Consider the following 24218-nt stretch of genomic DNA (forward strand, 5'->3'; position numbering starts at 1 on the left):
ACGCCAGTACAGGTGGTTCTTCCAGGGGGGATTCCCCTGTCCCCACCAGAACACCTCACAGGCGATCTGAAAAGTACGCCATCTTTATGAATCAATGTCGCCTACATTTCTTGTGCAGACCTGGTGCGTTCCCCAACGATCAAGCGAGAGTGGCATTTGTACTCTCATATTTGGGACGTAGTGCAGCAGACTGGTCAATACCCTTGGTAAACCAGGATGATCCTTTGATTCGAGAATTCAGAGGTTTCCAGCATGAAATGGAGAAACTATTTGCACGGCATCTCAAGGGCGGGCTCTGGACAATGAACTGTTATCACTACATCAGGGTATTCAAGACCTACTAACTGGGCAGAGGAGAAAAGAACTACGCTCTTTTACCGAGGCTTGTGAGGGGAACTTAAGGACATATTAGCCCAAGTAGTAAATCTCCTGGAAAGATGTGCTGAATACATCGACCTGACAGAGCAGCTCGATCACAGATTGCAGGATCGGAAGATGGATCGGGCCAAGGCTGAAGGGCGGTCGGTCTACATGTGACCCCATGACAATCAAACCAAATCACACGATCAGTCTGAGCCAATGCAAATTGGAGGCTTGCAGAGCCCACTCACCAAGGCAGAAAGGGAGTCAAGGAGACAGCAGCAGCTTTGTTTGTACTGTGGTAAGGCAGGTCACTATCTCCAAGAATGCCTGGTGTAACCACCCAGGAAAGCAGTTGGAGCAACTGACAAGGGTGAAGAAGAAGAACAGGACTCGGGAAACTCCAATGCCCAGCAAGCGGAGGGATCCACTTGTCGAGCAGTGAAAAGGAACCTATAGAGACCTCACATCTAGTCATCCCTGTGCTCCTGGTAAACCACAAGCAACTGTAAAAAATACATGCCTAGGAGGCATACATTGACAGTGTGGCTGTGGGAAATTACATGGACCAAGATCTGGCTACCCGACAGAAGCAGGTTTCAGAAAACGTCACAGCAGTTGATGGATCTCAACTATCATTGGGCCCAGTGACGCATTACACCGAGAAGGTCACGCTTCTGTGTCAGGACCGTCACCAAGAGGACATCACCTTTGATCTCATCGGTGCTCCTCAGTTCCAGATTATATTGGGAATGCCCTGGTTGGAGACCCACAATCCCAGGATTGACTGACGTAAACGAGTTCTGACCTTTCCCCAAGACTGTGCCGACACCTGTTATAGCAAGGGATTCTCATTAAAAGGTCTTACCAACCCAGGTTCATCAAAGAAAAAAAAACCATACTGGGCCTCACCCTTACAGAACAGGAAAACCAGCATCTAAAAACCTACCTCGATCAGTATCTGGCAAATGGCTTCATTCGTCCGTCCAAGTCCCCTGCATCCTCGCCCCTCTTTTTTTTGCCTAAAAGGAAGGAGACCTGAGAACTTGCATTGACTACAGAGCACTTAACCAGATCATGTTAAAAAAAAAATGGTACCCGTTACCACTTATCCCCAAGCTCTTGAATCAAGTAAAAAAAACTCAGATATATACAAAACTAGATATATGTATATATGTAATCAGTGTGACTCCAGCCAGACAGGTTTTGTTGCCAGTCTTGGGACGGCAGTCAACCTTCTCACATTCAATGCTCTTAAGGGTCAGGCACAAACATCGAAACAACCACTGTACTTCGCCTTTGTCGATCTGCATTCTGCCTTCGACTCAGTTTGAGAGTATAGCTTATGTCGAAATTGCTGAATGCCAGATGTACATCCATCTTATGTGATATCATTTACGCTCTACACACAGAGACCACAATAAAGATCAGGCTATCTTTGGTGGGTTTATTGTCGACGGCAATTGCAACATTCAGAGGGCTGAAGCAAGGATGTATCCTTGCTTCCGCCCTCTTCCATTTTTTTATCCATGACATGATGTTCGCCTTTTCTCAAAACTGTTCGGAGTCACCAAAGCTTAAGGGTCTGGTTGTAAAGGCTTTGTGGAATGCTGACAACCTTATACTGGTTTTGAAAACCCCTCTAGGTCTACAGACTCTACTGTGAGTCCTAAGTGCCTATTTGGATGAGAATGAACTAATCATTAATTTAAGAAAAACACAAATTGTGATTTATGCGCCAAGGTTAAACCATAGAGAATAGACTGACAAATCAAAAATGTGAGTGTAGATATTGTTCCCACCTATGTATATTTGGGTCTTGTATTTGATGGACTGCCTCATGTTGACTCTCAGCTAAGAATACTTTCTCACAAGCTCGACTAAGCTATCTCACAGACACGGCTTATTCTGTCCAAATATGGCAAATTTTCCATCTGTCCTGCGGTGACATATTGGCACCAGAAAGTGATGCCAACCATTTTATGTGGATTAGAGACCAAAAATATTATTCCGGCTTCTTTTTTGAATAAATTAGAGGCAACATTTTGGAGGTGTGTCCTTGGCCTTCCACTATGCATACCTGGGCTGTGGCTGCGTCATGAGTTGGGTCTTACCTCATTGCTGACTGTCTACAAGTGGCATCTATGTGCTCTGTTTCGGAAATGCCTGGTACACATTGACAATGATACCATTCTTGCATGCCATTCTGATTATATGCTATCATCTTCCAATGTTTTTGTGCGAACTTGGACTGTGAGTATATTGGAAGTGTTGGCAAAGGCTGGTGTGACAATTGACACTTTGTTGAACAATCTGGATAGAGAAAAGGAAAAAATCTATAGGTCAGATTGGATTGAGACCAGAACTAAATGTCTCACACTTTAAGTCCAATGGTTTTGAGCAAAATCGTCTCAATGTAGTAGAAGCATACATGTGTAGGGCTCCCTCTCCGTAACTTAGATCTTTGATTCAACATCTTCTATTCAACTGGATCTAACACGAGATATTCTTGCTAGAAGGACATTTATTGATCCAAAAGAGAGCTATTGCAGATTTTGTCCTCACACAGATGTAAAAGAAACGTTGCAACACATTATTGTGGATTGTCCAGCTCACACAGACTTGAGAATGAGATCTTTTAACCGGCATTTGACTTATATTTGGCTAATGTCCACTGAAAATCGATGGCCAAAATTATTGGCAACTAATGTTATGAGTATTCGAATAGCCACTTTAAATTTTTTGAATACATTGAAATTGGGTATGGTCAATGATACAGAGTTTGAGTAATGATCCAAAGTTATGTTGTTTTACGATATTGCATCACATGTACATTATATGTCACAATCAGATGGAGGTTTGTTGATAGCCTGGGCTGAATCGATTAAATTAATTGATTTCATTCCAACAGTGATGTAGACCTTTGTTTTTTAGGTTTATTCATTCTTATTTGTTCCAAATTAATGTTAATGCATTAATGGTGCTTTCTCTCTTTCTCTCTTTTATTGTCTTGTTGTTTGCAACTTAAATGTGTCTGTTTTCACAAATTTTGTATGTATCATTGTTTTCTTTAATTGTGACTTCTTAAGTATGTAAATTAAACATTTTCTTTTTTAAAAGTTGAGTTTACTCAGTTGAATTCAAATAAAAGAAAAAAAAGACTTACGAGGGGCCTACCATCTAGTAAGAGTCAAAAAAGGAGACAAGTGGAAGACAGCCTTTCGTACAAAATATGGCCTTTATGAATATAAGGTTATGCCCTTTGGACTATGCCCCGGAGGCATTACAATTTTTCATGAATGACGTGCTCCACGAACTGTTGGACATCTGCGCTCTTGTCTATATTGATGACATTCTATCTATTCGACCACAAATGAGGACCAGGTCAACCATGTCCAGGAAGTTTTGGAGAAACTGCAGCAACACCAGCTATATGCCAAATGAAAATATGCTTCTTTCATGTGACAGAGGTAGAATTCCTCGGCTTTATTCTCACACCATGGGGCATACGCATGGACATGCGCAAGGTAGACACTATCCTTAACTGGCCCTCACCGACATCCATAAAGGGAGTACAAAGTGTAATCGGGTTCGCCAACTTTATTCGCCGGTTCATTCACGGGTTCTCCAAGATCGTCCACCCAATCACCTCTTTACTATGGAAAAATACAAAATTAATTGGTCAGCAGAGGCATAGAAAGCCTTCCAGGAGCTAAAACAAGCATTTACAACAGCACCAATTCTACGGCATCCTCGACCAGAACTACCATACGTGGTCAAAACTGATGCTTCCAACATAGCAATGGGAGCAGTGCTGTCACAACCGAGACCCCGAAACAGGTCAGTTGCATCCCGTGGCATTCTTGTCTCGCATGTTTTCAGCCCCTGAATTGAATTATGCAATCACTGATAAAGAACTGCTAGCAATTAAGACAGCATTCAAAGCCTGGAAACATTATCTTTTTGGAGCTAGACATACAGTCACCGTCGTCATGGATCATCGCAATCTACAATATCTGAAGACTGCTAAAGCGCAATCATGACGCCAACTCTGCTGGGCTCTCTTCTTATCAGAATACGACTTCGTCATCACCTATAGACCCGGAGTACGCAATGAAAAAGCGGATGCCCTGTCTCGCATGAGTGCGGGAGAAGAGACATTCACTACACCAGACCCCGTGGCCATCATCCCTCAAGGACGAATCCAAGGCATCATTGCCACAACCACCACTCTAGACAACTTAAAATCTGACCTGCAACTCTTGATGAGTCCACCAGCGCAATAGGAATGGCTTGTGAAGGGAGACCGGTATACGATCGTGAACAACCTACCATACTGCCAAGGACGATTGTACATCCAGGATAAAAAAATTACAGAATCAAATCATCGCAAACTATCACAATTTATTAGCAGATGGGCATCCGGGAATAGCCAAAATCCAAGTTAAAATAAAGAAAAATTACTGGTGGCCAACTTGGCAAAAGGATATTGTCCAGTTCATCGCAACCTGTGGCACCTGTGCACAACACAAGTCCCAAAAACAAAGTCCTGCAGGTCGCCTACATCCTTTAGAAGTACCCCCAGCACCTTGGCATATGTTATCAATGGATTTTATTACAGACCTTCCCTCTTGTAACGGACACAATACCATCTTATTAGTTGTAGATCTGTTTTCCGAAATGGCCCACTTTATTTCCCTGAAAGGTCTCCCAACTGCTTCTACTCTGGCTACCGTGTTTTTGGAACAGATTGTCCAACTTCACGGGTTCCCATCAATATTGATATCACCCCCAAACCGACGGCCAGACCGAATGGACTGCCATACCCTCGAGCAATACATAAGGTGTATGCTGCAACAAACCGAGGATACCTGGAAGGACATACTTTTGTTAGCAGAATACGAATATAACAACTCCATTCACACAAGTACGGGACAAAGCCCATTCTACATAGTGTAAGGTCGATATTCACAGAATCTGTTTTTGACCCACTCAAAGCATTAGAAATGCCCGCTATAATGACCTTACACAAAACCATCACTCAGGTTTTTAAGGAAGCAGCAGAGCATCTTGCCAGAGCCAAAGAGAAACAAAAGCAGTTTGCGGATCAACACCAAAGGGAAGCTCCCAAATACCAAGTCAGAGACAAGGTTTGGTTAGCATCCACAAACATGCCCCTGAAAGGACCACAGGAGTTCCATCCATCCATCAAGATATCTGGGACCCTACACTGTCAAGGCTGTGATCAGCCCTGCGGCCATGAAATTAGAATTACCAGCCCATATGCAGATCCACCCGGTGTTTCATGTCTCCCTCCTAAAACCATTGAGACCAGGTACGTGTATCAATACACCACCAGATCCCGAAATAGTTGAAAGAGAACCAGTATACGAAGTTAAAAGGATCCTAGACTCTAAGATGGTCCAGTCCAAGTTATACTACCTAATTGACTTGAAAGGTTATGGACCCCAAGATCGGACCCGGGAACCCAGTGAGCATGTCCATGCTCCAAGATGAATCAGGCAGTTCTACCACAATAACCCCACTAAACCAGGGCCAGGGGGGAAACCACCCATGAGCGGGGCTTTGAGGGGGAGTGCTGCCATGGCCACAGGCCCTAGAACACAAAAACCACACCATCCAGTGATGGGGCAATGGGTCACTTGACTCACTTATGTGACTTTGGGACCTATAAACACAGGGGCCTTGGCTAGACTCAGTCGTGGCACCTTTGGCGCCAGGCTCATATAGAGATGTGAGCATGAACACTTTATTTTAGTGCAGGAGTGCTTTTAATTTATTTCAGTGCAGGAGTGCTTTTATTTTATAAAAACTTTCCAGGAGCTGAAAGCCTTTATTCCAGAGAGCATCCTCATGTGCTGACTCATCGGGTGTGGCTCCCTAGGCCTGGTCTTCATGTGCTGACTCATCGGGTGTGGCAAGGTGTGGCAGGCAGGCTGAACCTGTTTAGCGTGGCTTCAGAACCTCATCTATATAAGCTGCTCCATCCTTAAGGCCGATGTTTCGCATGACTGTGCACTCGCGTGCAACGTGATGGTCACCACCGCTTGGACCAGTTTACTTACCTTTGAAACAAGGTGTTCTCCTGCATACTCACCTCCAGGAAGCCGATGATTGATTGCTTCATCTGCAGACTCATCTCCTGACATCCAGTGATCTTGATCCCGACGCCGCAGCACCACACTCTGATTCAACAAACTCGGACCCTGTGAAGAAGAAGAAAGACAAGGTTGGAACATCCGTCCTAGGGCTGCGCCGCATTTGAACACTGGACAGCAATACAAGACAACAAACTTTGCAATATAAGAAAAAAGACAAAGGCAAACAGGAACACTTACCTGAAGTATAGTGGCTTAGTCGCAGCAGGACTGGACTACCACATGCAAGGGACCAGTGAAGGAACTCGGTCCAGATCATACAAGCACCCCTGCCAGAAGCAGCAGGATGGAGTGCCTGCCAAAGCTAATCAACATGTGAGCTTTCCAGGGACAGTGCATCCCACGGGTACCATGGTTTGGGAGAAGGGGTTTGGAAGGGGATCAGGTGCACAAGCTGGCATACTCACGCCCCCTATTCTCCAGGCAGGAGCAGTCCCGAGCAGCATCACCTATTACCACCAGTCACCACATAAGCGCAGAGGGTGAAGTTGGACCCTAGCGACCTAACCCCCGGGAGGGTTGCAACCATGCCCCAACTCCTCCGCAGAGACCAGGTGAGCATAATATTCACTCTATTCTCTGTTTCACAGGGTGGTCTGCTCTTGATAGTGATTCAGATTTTATCCAGAGCTTCTTTCTCTTTTGGATCTAGTTTCTGATCGATAGTTCTGTTGTTGTTATTAGCTAAGCTTTCAGCAACTGTTGCTGAGGTGCATGATTCATGCCCATTTGTGTTTCTCTTTGTTTTTTCTGGGATCCACTCTGGTGATCTTTCAACATCACCTCTTATCCTTTGTGGGACAGTCTCATCTTACATTATTCATTTTTCTTTAATGTTAAAGCCCATACTTCGAAATCTTCATCTGCTTCTATTATCATGATGGCTAGAGAAGCAGAGTTTATAGTTACTTCTACTTTATCATTTCTGTTTTCATCTGGGAAGCTTACTGTCTTTAGATCATCCAACCGTATAACCCTCAATTGTTGAAAATACTCTACTAGTTTCAAGATAGTATACCTATTTAATATAAGACCATCTTTGGCTTTGTGAACTCTTTCTAGAATAAGTATATTTTCAACATTTCCTATCTTCGTTCTATTGTTCCCTTCAAAGTTTTTTGTGTTCCATCGGGCATTTTTTCTACATTCATTCTACTTTCGGTTTCATGAGGAGAGATTTATTATAGATTCCTGGGTTGGAATCTCAATGTATGCCTTTGATATGAGTAAAGCTCTTTTTTGGCTCATATTCATGAAACTTCGATCTTCTTCATATTCTTCCTTCAAGGCTTTGCTGTCCTTCCTTATTTCATCTAAATTGAATCCATGTATTATCCTCGTTGGGTCAGGGTTTATTGTTTTTCTTCGTCTTCATAAACTGACAAGTTCATCAATTCCTGTATGCTTTCATCAAATTCACTTGAGTCATATTCTAGTACATGCACTTTCCTTTTTGGACTTTGGTTTCTGCTTGATGTCTTCTCAGTTGTATGAATGATATTGTTTTCTTTCGTTATTGGAGGCAACTTAATTTTCCTCAGAAAATTTCTAGAGCCACAAAATCTCTTTGCATCTTGTTTCTTCATGTTTTTTGATTTACATACATTTTTACCTTCATATGTTCTGCTGTTCTTTGCATGAGCACTTTTTGGCTCAAAGATAGAAAATGGGTTAGTTGTACTGATGGCAGTACTTGTTTTCTCTTTTTGGTGTACCATTTCGGGTGCCTCTATGTTTGCTATGGGGCTTAAATCCTCAGTAGTTATTTATTTATATTTATATCGCTCGCAAACAGCCCAGGGGCATTGAGGCACTGTTACTTGTAAGAGCTTAGTTACAGAGGTGCAGGAATGGTAGCAGTCGTTGGTACATTATAAATACTACAGACATCATTCTGTACTTACAGCTTATGCAATTGGTCATTACATTACAGCTTATGCAGTGGGTCATATGTATAGCATTCATGCTGACACGAGGGACCTTATGTGAAGAGGATGGTTTTCATAGCTTTACGGAAAGTGATGAGGGAGGCCTCAGTTGACACATTGTCATAATTTTCGATTGATGGTCTTTCTTCTGCTCTAGACATGGAGTCCGGTTTCTCAAACTGACAAAATCTCAAATGTTTAATATTGTGTCTCAGTTTTTTTAAGTCATGGTCAAAGGAATTGAAGGGACTATATTCTGGTCTTTTTTTTTGTAATTAGACAATTTCTCTGATTCTCATCCTGCATTATATCAATGAGGGATTTGAGTATTAGACCTTCTATTTCTTTTTCTCTGCCTCTTTTCTCGTTTAGCGCTTCTATGAATGATTCAACATAGATCATCTTGGTGTTCATTAGTGCTATCAATGTAGACTGATCCCTGTAGATGTCACTTAGGTTTTTGTATAATTTGACAAATGGTGCCATCATTTTGGACATAGCAAAAATGATGGCGTCCTGCATCTCTTTGATTCTCATTTGTTCAGTCATCTCTCCCGCCATATTTTGTTCTATATTGGCGAATCTGTGGTTGGGCAGTTGTCTGGGTAGATGTCGTTCATGTTGCTCCCGATGTGGGCTATAACTGTCATCTGATTCCAATTTGTCATCTCTAAATCCAGCATTTCTTACTGTTGTAGTGAAAGAGGCACCACTACTTTTTGTGTTTCAGCAATGCTGGAATGGACTTTTGGCATTTTACTTAACTCTGGTATCTGCAGGAGCTCCCTAGCCGGCTTCCGTTTGTTGTCTTCATGCGCAACACCAATAACAATTTCAAGGCACTTAGTTTCCTTGTGAGTGTTTGTGTTAATTTTTTGCCAATCTATTTCCTTTGGATTAGGTCCAGTGTTATGCATTCTTGGACGCTTGGGTGCCCAACTTTCAACTTCTTGATGGGCAATCTTTCTGCCCGCACAGGCATTTGTAGCTGTGGTGATGTTACTCTTTGGGCGTATATCCTGGTTTTCGGTAGCCAGCAAAGCTTCCATTTCTCTGACCTCTGGTAGGCTTGCCAAAAGATCCTCATCAGTGAGTTCTGCCAAAATCAGTGTTTTACTTTCACTTGGGTTTATTGCACTGTTCTTTAAGCTAGATTTTCTTGTTGTACAACATTCTCAATGATTGGCGCTTTTACCTTAAAATGCCATTTTAAGGTGCCTATAACGAAGCTTGAAAATCTCCTCTTAGGGGCACGATTTTTGTGTTTTTATTTCCAATGTAGAACTATTGGCTATGCCACTTGCAACATCTAAGACAGTGTCTGCAACTTGTTCCATTTCTACTTCGCAAGTCTCTGCAGGCATCTCCCTCCCTCCTATGTTCAACAATGGGAGCAGGGATGCCCTGGAATCAGCTGTTCGATGGCACAGCCAGAAAAGGGAGCGAGGGGGGCTGGCGGGGTAGAAGTCGGAATGGGTGCCAAACTCAGTGAAGCTAACTGTTCACCATTTGGTCCGTGGTTTAGCTCTCTTATTTTATTCACTATATGTTCAGGTGAATGTTCAGCGCTATCCAAAACATAAGCTGTGATTGTTTGCATTGATATTGCAGCTTTGGTTTTTGCTTTAAGCTTAGAGTTACTGTTTACATAGCATTTGAGTAATTTTGACGTACCTGACTCCTGGTATGTTGCTGAGACATTGGGTCCACAGTTGGGTCCACAACTAGGCGCTTTAATGACATATGGTGAAACTTTTCAGCTTCAATAAGCTTCACTGAGTGCCCACTGCAGCGAACACTCAGCAAACACTCTGCGACGCTTTGTGTCCAGAAGTCCAGGAAGCAGCAAAGTAAGGCAAAGTAAGATCCAGCTCACAGTCTCCAACAGTCAGCAAACACACCACCATGCTCTGCGTCTGAAAGTGTGATTTTAAAGCTGACGGCAGATGCAGCAAGTAGCAGCAAGTGAAGATAGACTTCCAAGATTGGTCACAGGGTCCAGGGAGCAGAAAAGTAAGGCAAAGAAAGGTTCAGCTCACAGTCTCCAACACTCAGCAAACACTCTGCGATGCTCCACATCTGGTAGTGTGATTTTAAAGCTGAGGGCAGCTGCAGCAAGTGGCAGCAAGTGAAGATAGACTTCCAAGATTGATATTCTTTTCTCCAAAATAAGTGTTGCACTTCCCAGAAAGTAGAGGTAGTTTTATTGCAGATGAAGTGCAGCATGGCAATTAAGTGATGTTGAAAGTACCTTTATACATTGACAGGATCAAGAGAACAGAGTTTTCCTGGTGTTTTTATATATATTCCATCTTTATTTTGGTTTGCAGTTTGTAAGAAGTTGTGTAAGTCGTCCAATGCGTAATGTGCACAACTAAAAGTAAGAAACCATGTTGGTGGGCTTAGGTTTCTTAGCATACAACGTACCTCAGCGTGACATCGGAAACAGTATTCTTTTGTATCATGCATGTTTCTACAGAGAAGGAACTGGATTGAGTTGGAGCTTACATTCATTGTGAATTTCAAGTTGTATTTATTTGTATTAAGATAGTCTATGTATTTTTTTAGACCTATTGAGTCTCCGTTCCAGATCCGAAATATGTTGTTGATATATGGACCCCAATATATGATATTGTTTTCTTTAGTGAAGGCATCATGAGTCCAAGCATATTCAAGTTTAAAATGGCCTACATATAGGTTTGCATAGCCCGGTGCAAATTTTACACCCACGGCTGTCCCTTGTTTCTGCCTGTATACCTAGTAATTGAATAAAAAAATGTTATTGTAAAGTGGAGCATTTCCAAAATTATCTTATTTTGTCTGTAATATGAAACTGATCTCATTTTAAGAAAGTAATTGGTTGTTTCCAAACCCTTTTCATTGGGTATGCTTGTATATATAGACAACACGTCCAGTATAACCAGTTTGTAGTCTTGTTCCCAATGTATTTCTTCCACTTGCTTGATAACATATTTTGTATCTTTAATGAAGGAAGTTAAGCCTGCCATTAGGGGCTGCAAATGTGTGTCTATGTATTTGGATATAGACTCTGTGATTGATCCGATTCTGTTAATGATTGGCCGAAAAGTTGGACATGGTTCATAGGCCTTGTGGATTTTAGGTATAAAATATATGGTACCCAAAATGGGGAAAGAGTTGGTAAGGAAATCCTTTTTCTGTATCTGTGAGTAAGCTTTGGTCTGCCCAATTTGTTAACATTGAAGCCCATTCAGAAACAAGTTGTGCTGTTGGGTTAGTTTATAGTTTTTCATAGCAAGATTCCTGATTTATTTGTTCCTCAGCTGCTTTTACATAATCAGTTGTATTCATCAAAATAATGTTTCCTTCATTGTCTGCTATTTTAATAGTTATTTCTGAATTCTTCCTTAATGTATCTATTTCTGTTTTTTCTTGCAATTCAGGTTTGATGTGCTGTGTGATCATTTTCCAGAAAAGTATTGTGATCTAAGTTCAATTAGCGTGGCTTTGTAGAATCCATCTATTACATTTTCTTGTGTGAGAGTCTTTATTAATGAAGAATAAGCAATAACAATTCAGAACTTATACCCTATTTTTGTATTTCCTTAACTTTTATTTGTTGTTTATGAACTGAAATCAGCAGAATAGCCAAATACCAGGCTCTCCTACCCTCCTGAGGAACTGTCTCACACAATAAAACAGAAAAATATGTGTCGAGGATGTGAGGATGTTTTATTTTTCTTGAACAATCTGAGGATGTGAGATTGTTTATCAAATTTCTTTTGAACAATTTATAATCAAAAATATAAGACCAACCCTGTCTAAAAGAAGATATGAGGATGTTTCATTAATCCAATCAGGAAAAAAATGAACTTTGGAAATCATAACAAATTGTGCTAAAAAACAATTTTCTCTTTTTACCAACAAAGGCAACAAGCAGCAGAGGGTGCTAATAATTGGGTTTCAGCTTTTCCTTTTAAGCCCATTCATTGAGTTTTCCAAAAGTCTGATCAGCCTCAGACTTGGGAACCCAAGAGCAGCCCTGCAGCAACAATAACAAAAAAACTATAAACACAATACAAATGTTTAAAGGCTCGTCACTAGGTTGGAGAAGGCTGAAAAATGATTTCTAATCCTTAAACTATACTAGATATAAAGCTAATTGGAACAGTTGGGATTCCTCATTGTCCTCTATTTTGTAGGCCAAATCTACTATTATTGTGCTTTTCTTATAAAGAGTTCTGCAACAACAGACTCATAATAGGTCTGGTATTTCAGCAGATGTGTTTTCAAACTTAGCTGTTTCTTATTTGTATGCATGTGTTAGGAGGTAAGTGTTTGTGAGGCTTTCGCTAATGTTTTCTGAAGTTACTGAATTTTCTAAGTCAACTTCATTTGCAGAATATTTACTTTGGATGTGCTGTATTTTTCAAAGGAGTTCTTTGGACGTTCCATGTAGGAGAAGCTTATTTAAATTTAGCAGTTCTAGAGCAGGACCTTTTGTATACTATAGTCTATACACAGGATTCTGTATAGTTGAATTGTGTTTTGTTAACAGTTTGATGAGGTGCAATGTGTTTTTGCAAGCAGTTCCTGAAATGCAGGCTAATGAATGTCCTTGCGGTTCAGTGGGGCTGCACACTGGACAGGAGTCCATGGTTTGTAATGATTTTATTCTACTTTTGTCTTTTAGTTCCATATAGTGATTGAGAAATTGTCATAAAGGTTTGAAGGATTGTCGGCGTACGTTACACATACACTGGATGGTTTGTTTGGGCAAAAGGAACATTTGGTTGAAAGTGTGTTGGGGAAGTTTATTCTATAATGTGTTTTTTGCCATAATGGTCTCTCCTACCATTGCATACACTAGACCATTATGGATCTGTGCTTCTTGTGTGAATCCATTCACCTTCACAGAAGTTTGAAAGGGTATCTATATTGACATGTACATGTTTAGAAATACTTTTTGTAATGCATTAGGTCATTGGGTTAGTCGTTTGATTCTGTTTAAAATCAATATAAACAATTTTCTCTTCAGTAGAAATGCACTGTCAATTAGAGGTTCGAGGATTAGTCTTCTGTAGTAGTTTTTAAGGGTATCACATAACTTTTCAGCTGTCTTTATAAGATTGTGAAGAACTCTAAGGAGAACATTTTTTGTAAAATACATTTTTCGGAATGCTTTACTGGGGCTACGTTAACATTGGCTAGATATACAGGCGCTGGAAATAGCAGTGCAAGCGTGCGAAAGCGTACAAATTGCAGTGCAAGTGCTAAAATTGCAGTGCAAGCGTGCGAAAGCCACCCACATCTATTCATGGAAGTCCGTGCGCTTGTAAATTCTGGGATGTGCGCTAAAATTCTGCATTGGCGCACGCGGGCGCACACGTCATCAAACGGCGTGCACTATGCGCACAGCGTAAGCGCACATAGCGCGCCGCACACAAGAGTAGGCGGAACACAGGGCGTAACACACGAAATGGGGAACAACGCATGAAAATGTGGGCGTTATGGGGGAAGTACAGGAGGCAAATGCACGGAACGTCCACATGCGCGCCTACTACACATATTAAGAAAATCGAACAGGGCAAACGCGTGCGTTAAAAAAGACGCACTAATCCAGAAACACGTACACCAGCAGGAAGCAGGCGTACGAGGACCCGCGCAGCATAAAAGTGCACGCAAACAACAAACAAGCTCAGACGCTACAATGAATATACCGTTCCTCGCAGCAGTGGTCGTGGGACACTGCAGGAGGAGGAGGATAGTCAGGGCCAGAATTTTTACTCCCAGGACCAGCCTTTTTGGGATGCCTGATGACCAGGTGTATGGGAGGTACAGGTTTCCACCTCACATAATACTCGACCTGGTGAGTGAGTGGGAGGATGACCTCACATCACCCTCCCTGTGCTCCCAAGCACTGAGCCCCTTGGAAAAGGTGCTCAATGTACTGCACTTCTTGGCCACTGGTTCATTTCAGCGGACAAGTGCCATAGTGGGGGGGGGTTGTCACAGGCCACGCAGTCACGCTGCCTGCTCCAGGTGTTGGCCATCATGACTGCACGCCCATCTGTCCGCAGGCACATATACCTGCCCAGAACACCTGCAGAAAGGCAGGCTGCCGTCCAGGATTTTTACGGGGTGGCATACTTCCCCAAAGTGCTAGGTGCCATTGATTGCACCCATGTGGCTCTAGGTCCTCCCAGGACAACTGGGCACATCCATAGAAACCGCAAGCACTGGCATTCCATCAACGTGCAGGTAGTATGTGATGCCAAGGGAATCATCACCTCAGTATATGCCAACTATCCAGGGTCCATGACAGTTTCATTTACAGAATGTCAACCCTAAACCGGGACCTAGAAGCTGGGCAGCATGGGGATACATGGCTGCTTGGTGAGTATAAATGCCGCTGCACATGCATGCATGTCAGAAACTGAATAATGTCACAACCCCACTAATGATACCCATCTTCACCTCCCCAGGGGACAGTGCCTAGCATCTGAGAACCCACATGATGACGCCAATTCGGAACCCCACCGCACCACCCGAGGTAAGATACAACACAGCCCATGGAGGTTCGAGGACATGGTGCACACCAACACCCACCTGCATGGATGTTGCGAAAAAAAAAAATACCTCCATGGGCTCATGGCCTGCACGGCTATGTTAGTGTGGGAGAAGTGCTGCTGTCGCTCTCATCACCCTCTGCTGCTGCATCAGGAGGTGGTGGTGCTATGGGAGGCAGCCCACGCAAAGCCCTGGTATGGTCTTCCAGGGCAGCAAGCATGCGGGTGTGGAAGGTATCATTCTGGAGGATGATAGTACAGAGATCCTCATGCAGCACCTGATGGGTTGCCTGCATTTCTGCACGCATGGCCTCCCGTGATGCCCGGATCTCCTCCCGAGTTGCCTGCAGCTCAGCTGAGAGCGAACGTGTGAGCTGCTCCAGCTGCTTCTCTTACTTTAAATTTTTGGAAGCCTCAAGTTCACCTATAGTCTCCCTGAGGTTACGGAGTTCTACCCTCAGGGCTTCCCTGTGGCCCTGTGACTCTATAGATATGGCTTCGCGCAGAGTCTCCAGTGCCGCCCGTCGGTCCCTGTTGGACGCCAACATGTCTTCCCTGTGTGATTGGCAAATGGAGTCTGTTGCCTGCTGTTGTTGCTCCATCTGCCTTTCAGGGGGGAGAATGGAAGTGGCCACCCTCTCCATTGCCTGAGCCATCATTTCAACCGATGCTCCCTGTTGGGCTGCTATACCGTAAATGAAGTTTTCCCATACAGTACTGCCTGGTGGCATACAGCCACCGCGTCGGCGGGCACCACACCTGTTCGCGGCAAGGCGATCTGCACCTTGCTGTGCTGTCCATGCCTGAGGCTGCAGGACTGCATTTCCCCTCTGATCTGCTTGCCCAGGAACAGGATCAGATGTTGTGGAGTGTGACCCTGCACCCGTAACCGCCAAAGGCGGACTTACCAACACTGACATCCCCATAGAGGGTTCTACCCCTGGTGCAGCTGGGTTGGACAGAACAGAATCCCTGCCAGAAACACTCACCTGCGACAGCACATAAGTCTCATTATCTGATTCAGCACATGAATAGAGGTCTGGGGAGGTGCACCCAGAGACACCCCTTTACAGTATGGTCTGCAGTAAGATTGGGTTTTCACCCACCACCACACCACGTCCCCCACTGGTGCTCGATCATGCCTGAGATTCCTCCTGGGTCTGCACCATCTCCTCAACCTCAACAGCATCAAGTGCGTCATCACCTGCAAAAACATGAAAGACAACAAATGGAAACAGGCATGAGCACCATAGCATACACATAGGCCTGACAAGCCAGAGATCCAGTACATCAGTTACACATGTCCACATGACTATAACCCTGGCATGCATGCACTGTCAATGAGTTGGAAGGGGAGGCAAAAAGCAGACACTGAGGACACCGAGATAGAAAAGCAACACATTAGCTGCATGCTGGGTAGCACTGGCATCACACATTAGCCTGTGAGTGTCATGTCCAATACACATACATGACACATGCCAGCACACAGATGGCATGTAGCATAGCCATGGTACATTTGACAAGTACAGCCATATGTCAGTGAATGAGTACTGTCACCCATCCATGTGAGATGGACATGATGAGATGAAAAATGCTACATAGTGTGACAAAATACGCATGTGCCACACACTGCAACACATCCAGTGTACAAAAATATAGTGATGGCAGGCAGATGTACACATCAATGGTTGGCCACTTCAACATGACAGGAAACAACCATCATGTACCATGAACGAAGTGAATGGCATGGATGATATAGTTAGAAATGATGAAGCCGGTAGAACAGATGAATGCGCCGAATTGAAGAATGCATGAATGGAAGAACAGATAGCTATATAGCGAATGAGTGTGGAAATCAAAAGAATAAGTAAATCGGATGAGTGTATAGAATGGATGAACATGTTGAACGGATGAGTGTGTAGAGAGGGCGGGTATGTAGAGCGGACAAGCGTGTAACACGGATGAGTGCGTAATATAGATGAATGTGAAGAACAGATGAGTGTAAACCGAATGAGTGTGTAGAACAGGTGAGTATGTGAAACAGATAAGTTTGTAGAGCATGTGACAGCTCCAGGTTATATCTGCAGGTTTCCGCAGGAGAGGCAAGTAAAGCGCATGATTGTGCAGATAGCGGATGAACTCAGAAGTGCAGAGCGGATGAATGTATGGAGCGGATGAGTGTATGGAGCCGATGTGTATAGGGAGCGGACAAATGTATAGACCGGAGGAGTGTATAGAGCGGAGGAGTGTGAGGAGCGGAGAAGTGTATGGAGTGGAGGGGTGTATGGAGCGGAGGGGTGTATGGAGCGGAGGGGTGTATGGAGCGCACGGGTGTATGGAGCGCATAGGTGTATGGAGCGCACGGGTGTATGGAGAGGATGAGTGCGCAGAGCAGATGAAGGTATAGAACAGATGACTGTGGGAGATTGAATATAGAGAATAGGATATCGCTGTTGGATGCGTGAAAAGCACAAGTGCGGATGAGTGCGGAGAGCGGATGAGTCCATGGAGCAGATGAGTCATGGAGCGGATGAGTCATGGAGCGGATGAGTGCGCTGGAGCAGATGAGTGCGCAGAGGGGGTTAGTGCGCAGAGGGGGTGAGTGCGCTGGAGCGGATGAATGCGCAGAGGGGGTGAGTGCGCAGAGGGGGTGAGTGTGCAGAGGGGGTGAGTGCGCAGAGGGGGTGAGTGCCCAGAGGGGGTGAGTGCGCTGGAGCAGATGAGTGCACAGAGGGGGCGAGTGCACAGATGGGGTGAGTGCGCAGACGGGGTGACTGCGTAGAGGGGTTGAGTCACTAAAACAGGTGAATGCATAGCACGCATGAGGTCATAAAGCAGATGAGTACCTGGAGCGAACGAGTGCCTGGAGCGATCGAGTGCCCAGAGTGAATTGACGCGTCACGTAGGGACGACGAGTACGTAGAACGAACAAGCACTGACGCTTTCAGTACTGATGAGTGTGTAGAATGGATGAGTACGTTGAGCTACTGAATGCGTTGAGCATGAAGCACTCAGGAGTACATGCCAGGGGTAATCAAGAGTGCATGCCTGGGGCAATCAAGAGTGTATGCCTGGGGCAGTCAAGAGTACATGCGCGAGGCAGACAAGAGGGCAGGCGTGGGGCAGCCAAGTGGACAGTCGTGAGGCAAACAAGAGCGCATGCGCGGAGCTGACTAAACCTCGCAGGGCGGACGAGAGTGGTTTGGACCAAACTGGGGTGCATAGAATGGATAGGTGTGCAAGGTACGGACTGGAACGCATAGAATTGCGTGACGTACATAGTATGGACTAGAATGCAGAGAACGTTTGAAAGAGCATATAACTCTTCATATCATACCACCACGCTTACTCTCTCCTTTACATCACCACTCAACTAGAACACAGAGATACTATGACACCATTCGGTATAACTGTTCTCATACCAACATCCGCCACTCACTCCACATCACTCTATGTTCACACTGCTGGTCTCACACCCCCCAGCCAGGCGTTCACATGGATAAAACCTGCCTGAATTAACACTTTCTCCTGATCTCTCAACCACCACACCTACCGCTAAGAAGCAGCTACTACACAGATATCACACATGTTGCAAACATACCCCGTGCTCACATGCACCTTTTGACTTTCTCTACTCTCTCTACTAATCTGAACTTCGGTTCCTAAGGGCGTTCAACCTACCAGCGCCTTCAGACCATACCAATGGTATATAAGGCGCTATATAAATGCAAAATAACATAACATAACATAACATTCAAACAGGCCCCAAAAATTAATGTGAGCAGGCCAATACTCAATCAGCCTGAATGGTCTAATCATTGACATAACAGGGTAACAAATGTGGGCCAATGTGGGGTGTAATCAATGACATAAGCATGTCACATATGTGGCATTAGGGCTGACAAATGCGTTGCAAAAATGGGAGAATTGAAACAATCAGCCTGAATGAACACTGAAAAAATCAGAACGATGTTGTTGCAAGATGACAGTTCAAAGGCAACTGCAGTAATGTGGCGCTAATTGGCTACTGTGGGCAGAAGGGATACTGTCATAACCAAATCCTAGGCCGCTAAATGTTTTGGAGGAAGCACATGGGTGACCCATACCACTCAGTACACACCCTCACCTGGCACTCAATCAGAACCCGTCACCCAAACAACATACACATGGATTACACACACATGCATGGGCACTCACTGGAAAATGCGTCGCAATCTGGTAGGTCTCCCACGCCTTGGATCTGTTCCTCTGTGACGAAGGTTCCAGCAACAGACTCATGTTCAGTGATTTGGTTGTCCTCTGGTGGAGACCCACCGCCAGTCACCAGAGCAGAGGCATGATTTGAGGCCAGCTTGTTCTTTGCTCTGCGTTTCAGGTCATTCCACCGCTTGTAGCAATCATCAGCTGTGCGCCTCACAAATCCAAGGGCACTAATGATGTCCACGATGGTCTGCCAGTGTGCCTTACGTTGACCAGGTGTGGTCTTGCACCCTGCAGTCACCACCATTTTGCGGCTATGTGCCGACACAAAGGCCACATGTGCATCAAGTTCGGCGTCATTAAAGCTAGGCTTCCTTGACGTGCCAGAGTGTGTAGCCGTGTCTGGGGTCTCAGCCTGTAGTGCCAGAGCACCCTTCTTCTTCTTTTTCAAAGGTGGTGCGGATCCTGAGTGGCTTACAAGCTCTGGTCACTAGGGACAGAAGCGCCGGTGGACTGGGTACTAGGAGTGTGTGAATGCACAATGACCATAGGTCTTGGTGCAGGCATTGGCTGCAGGGTGATGTTGGCAGGGCCAATGTCAGTTTGATGGACCTTTACCGGCTGGGAGACTCATAGCTGGGGTGGTTAGAGCTGCAGCTGCCCCTGCAGCCTCCCCACCCTGCCTACTTGGGGCAGCAGATGACATTGCTGCCCCAGATCCACGTGGCCTGGTGACAGCAACTTGCACCACCACACGTGGCTTAGACTTGCTGACCTGGAAGTCAGCCTGGGAGTCATCCTGTGCCGGTTCAGGTGCCAAAATGGGCCGGTCCAACAAGAGCTGAGCTGGGATGGTGTCAGCTATGTTTCCCACAACCATGGGGGGGCATGGGTGTCCCTGATTGGTCCTCCACAAACGGGGGTTTAGGGGCACCCTGCAAATCCTGGCCATGTCACCTGCCGTGCCCACCATGCCCACCTTTTGGAGGTCGGCCACCTTTGCCTCCCTTACCGCTTGGTCGCCTCCCAACCATGGCACTGATGTTCTTGTGCGTATGGCAGTTGTAGTAAATTATTGTCCTGGGCAATTGGGGGTGAAAGGGCTAGGGTACTAGATGGAATTCGTACCCTAGTGCTCTAACAAGGCTGTATGTGACCCCAGGGGGGAGATGACAGGTCACGCAGCACACAGGCACCCCGAAAACAAAAATTAACATGCACGCAACCCCTCGTAGACCACGTGCGTGGAAAAATGAACCTGCACTATGCTGTGGCACCCAGGAACACAAAAATAAGTGTACGCGTAATACACGCAGCCTACATTGACCTCTGAATGGGTACGCGACACAAGGGGCAAGCACAGTTGGTAAATACGTGCGTGACTCACTGTATGCCTGGAAAAAGAACGTGAAAAAGACACGCGTGTGTGCGTTGGCAACACCCCCACCAAAATAAGAATTGAACGCTGTCAGAGGTAACAGGTAGTACGAAATTGCACCGTTGTGAAGTAATCGTGTGTGAACCGACAAGAAGTACAAAATTCACCCACTCGCTCTCCACGAAAAGCACATACAAGAAAATGGCGTCCTACAAGTACCTTGTTAACCGGCCCACGCGTACAACGTCACTTACGTGTGTACGCGCTAAGCCCCTTTCCTCCAATTACACGGGCTGATCCTTGGACGTGCAGTTTTTACACGTGTACAATGAACATGCACCCGTCACGAGGGAAACACCCACGCGCATAACGTCACAGACATGCTTACGCGCTAAGGGCCTTTCCTCGATTTAAACGCTGATGTGCAATTTTTTCACATGCCAAATCACTCCGTGTGAATCTGGCCATGCGAAAACACACGGAAGACCACGCTCCTGCCCATAAGGCCATTTTCTTGCCCCCAAGAGCCCCGAGCATGCTCCCACCTGCCATCTGCTGCTACCTGCCTGCCTGCTGCCCACGTCCCCTGCTATTTGGTGCCTGCACGTCAGCCAGGGGTCCAGTTGCTGTGTCCACCCCTGCTGGAACAGAAGACTCCCGACTGGGATACCTTCACTCCACAGCCCAGCCCCAGGACCCAGTTGCCCACCCACGCCTGCCTCGGGCGTCGCCATGTCAGGGCAAACACCATCTGAGACCACTGGCGACCCCCAGCCAGAGAGGCAGAGGGCCACCAGTTTCAGTGAGAAGGAAGTTGGTGTCCTGGTGGAGCATGTCCTGGGGCATTTTGATGCCCTCTTCGGAACATCACGTGCCAACAAGGAAGGACAGGATAGGATCTGGGAGGACGTAGTGGTTGCCATCAACACGGAGGGGGTGGCAACCCGCGACATCAAGCACGTCAAGAAGCGCTGGGAGGACTTGAGCTCCAGGACCCTCTACAAGGCCTGGCACCTCGCGGAGGGGGGCCGGGGCAGCATGAGTAACATCCAGATGAGGGTCCTGGAACGCGTATGCCCAGCGCTCCACGCCCAGATCCTTCGGTGGCAGACCCATCTGGAGTTGAGCGCAAAGTGGCCAAGCATTGCTGTGTGAGACAGGGCATGTTGCAGTGTGCTGGTAGTCTAATACTTGCCTGTATGTGTGACATAGGCCATGTATGTATGTGTGTGTGCAGGGACATCATGGTTAGGCATGTGAGACCAGTAATGTGTGAACCACATGGTTGGTGCATGTGTTTCAATGCAACATGGGGAGCTGTATGCGGAATGCACACATGAAAGCATGCCAGTCTTTGTTCTTGGACATGGAGGGGGTGTGAGCGATGGGTGCTGCTGTCATGTACATGTATGGTGCACATGTGTGTGTGTCTAAGAAGTGTGTGTGTGACTTTGAAACACCATGGATGCATGAAACATGTCTCTGATGATGTGTAGATTCACTCATGCAGTGCCGTCACTGTTGTATCCACTGTGTCTATCCACTGTGTCTGTGGTGTACAAGCCATGATGCATGACCCTCCAGTGATGTGTTTGCATGGGATCTGTGTGAGGCATGATGCATGTGAGTTTGAAGGCAACATTTTGGTTGAAAGAGGCCCTTGTACATGGGTGCTGATGTTGATTACAGGCGCCGTGCCTATTTCTGCATGTGTGTTGCGTGCATTCCCCCATGTGTTGTGGAGGGACAGGATGTAACTGATGTTTGAAACTGCCACTCATGTGTTATTTCTTCCTGTCTAGGGGAATATTGTACTGTACCCTGATCCTTGTGTTCTATGCCTCCCTCTACGCAGCGTCAAGTGAAGAAGAGGGCGGAGACGGCGCTGTGGAGTTGCCATCATCTGGGAGCAAGGGGCTGGTGCCGCGTCTGCTACTACGGCTGTGGCGGAAGGGCCAGGTGAGCCCCCACAGGGGCTTGCAATGGCAGAAGACGGTGCAGAGACATCCAGGTTGGTGGTCTCCACAGAGAAGGAGGAGCCTGCTACTGAGCCGCACATGGAACCTGGTGAGGGTAGTACACTGGTGCAAGTGGTGCAGTCTAGGGCCAGGGTCAGGAGGCAGCACAGGTCACTGCGGAGGGGCCTGTGCATGTCGCTGTCCTTGACCTTGTGACTGCACCACCATGCACCAGCAGGGATGTCCCGTCCCAGGCCCGTCCGCAGGTAGGGGAGAGTGCCACGTCATCTGCCTCTCCACTACCTGCAGACGAGGGGTCCCTTGACCGTATGGGCTCCGTCCTGATTGGTGTCGCGTTGCGCACACATGACATTCGTGATGACGTGCGTTCTTCCCTGGTGGAGAACGCACACCATCACCAACAGCAGCGTCGCGACGTGGCACTGTTGGGAGGGGCCATGGTCGGTGGGTTCCTACTTGTGCCGCGCACTCTAGCGGAACTCTCCTCCTCTGTGGAGACTATGCGCCAGTCGTTCTCCCTGTCGTCTTCTGGCCCAGATTCCACCAGGGCCCCCTGTGGACCTGGCCTGACCAACACAGCCAGCTTGGTGGAGATCCCATCCCTGCCACAGTTGGGAGTGGGCGGTCCAGCAGGGGTGGACACCACAACTGGAGACCAGCTGATGGAGGATGTGCAGGCATCATCGGACAGGGTACATGGACAGCAGCAGCAGCAGGAGCAGGCTCTAGGTGGGAGAAATGATGGCTCGGGTCCATCGACATCTTGGGGGCAGGCATCGGCCAGAGGGCAGGAGGACCCTGGAATGGGTGTGTCTTCCAGGTGGCAGCGGTTAGGCCAGCGTATAGGTGTGGAGCGGCAGCAGGCAGAAGAGGCGTGGCTCACCATGGTCAGGGCGGAGTTCTCCATGCGTCGGGCGTTGAGGTGGGCAGAGTGTCTCGAGGCAACTCGCAGGGAGTTGGAACAGGCCATGAGTGCCTCCCTGCGAGACCTCGGGGCCAGGACAGAGGCCCACCGCCAGCAAATAGACATGGAGTTCGATGATGCCCTGGCCAACAACATCACTGAGTGAGCCACAGGACTTGCCCGCCACCATTGTAAATAGTTTATAGTGTTAGGTTTCCTTTTCTTTTTTTTTTTCTTTTGGGGTTTTTGGACTATGCCCCACACTTTTGTATATAGTTTTTTTGTTAGGTAGGTTATTAGATAGGTTTAATTTATTCTGTTGGGTTCATGGACCCTTGAAAATGGATAGTACATAGTTGGACATTGGATTTATTTGGACTTTTTCATTTCATTTCACCATGGATAAATGGATTTACCTTTTTGCTTTTCATTTGGATTTGGTTTGGTGGACAGAGAGTTTTGGCCATTTTTCTTTTGGATTACTTAGGATTTCTTCTGCATTTCTTTAGTTTTTTATTGGACATGCATTTCATTTCATGTTTGCCATTATTTTATGCTTTTATTTCTTTACATTGATTTTCATATTAATACATTTTGATATTTTAATTCAATGTCTGGGATTTGCTCATTGGGTTCATGCATGTCAAAATGTGGGTTTACTCAATCAATGGCAACCAGTGTGTGTGACGGACATGTGTTGATGTACATCGTTGACTTTTGGTTTGTGTTATGAGATAGGCAT

This window comes from Ambystoma mexicanum, chromosome 10 (assembly GCF_040938575.1).
Source record: "Ambystoma mexicanum isolate Mex_15411 chromosome 10, UKY_AmexF1_1, whole genome shotgun sequence".
Classification (NCBI taxonomy): domain Eukaryota; kingdom Metazoa; phylum Chordata; class Amphibia; order Caudata; family Ambystomatidae; genus Ambystoma; species Ambystoma mexicanum.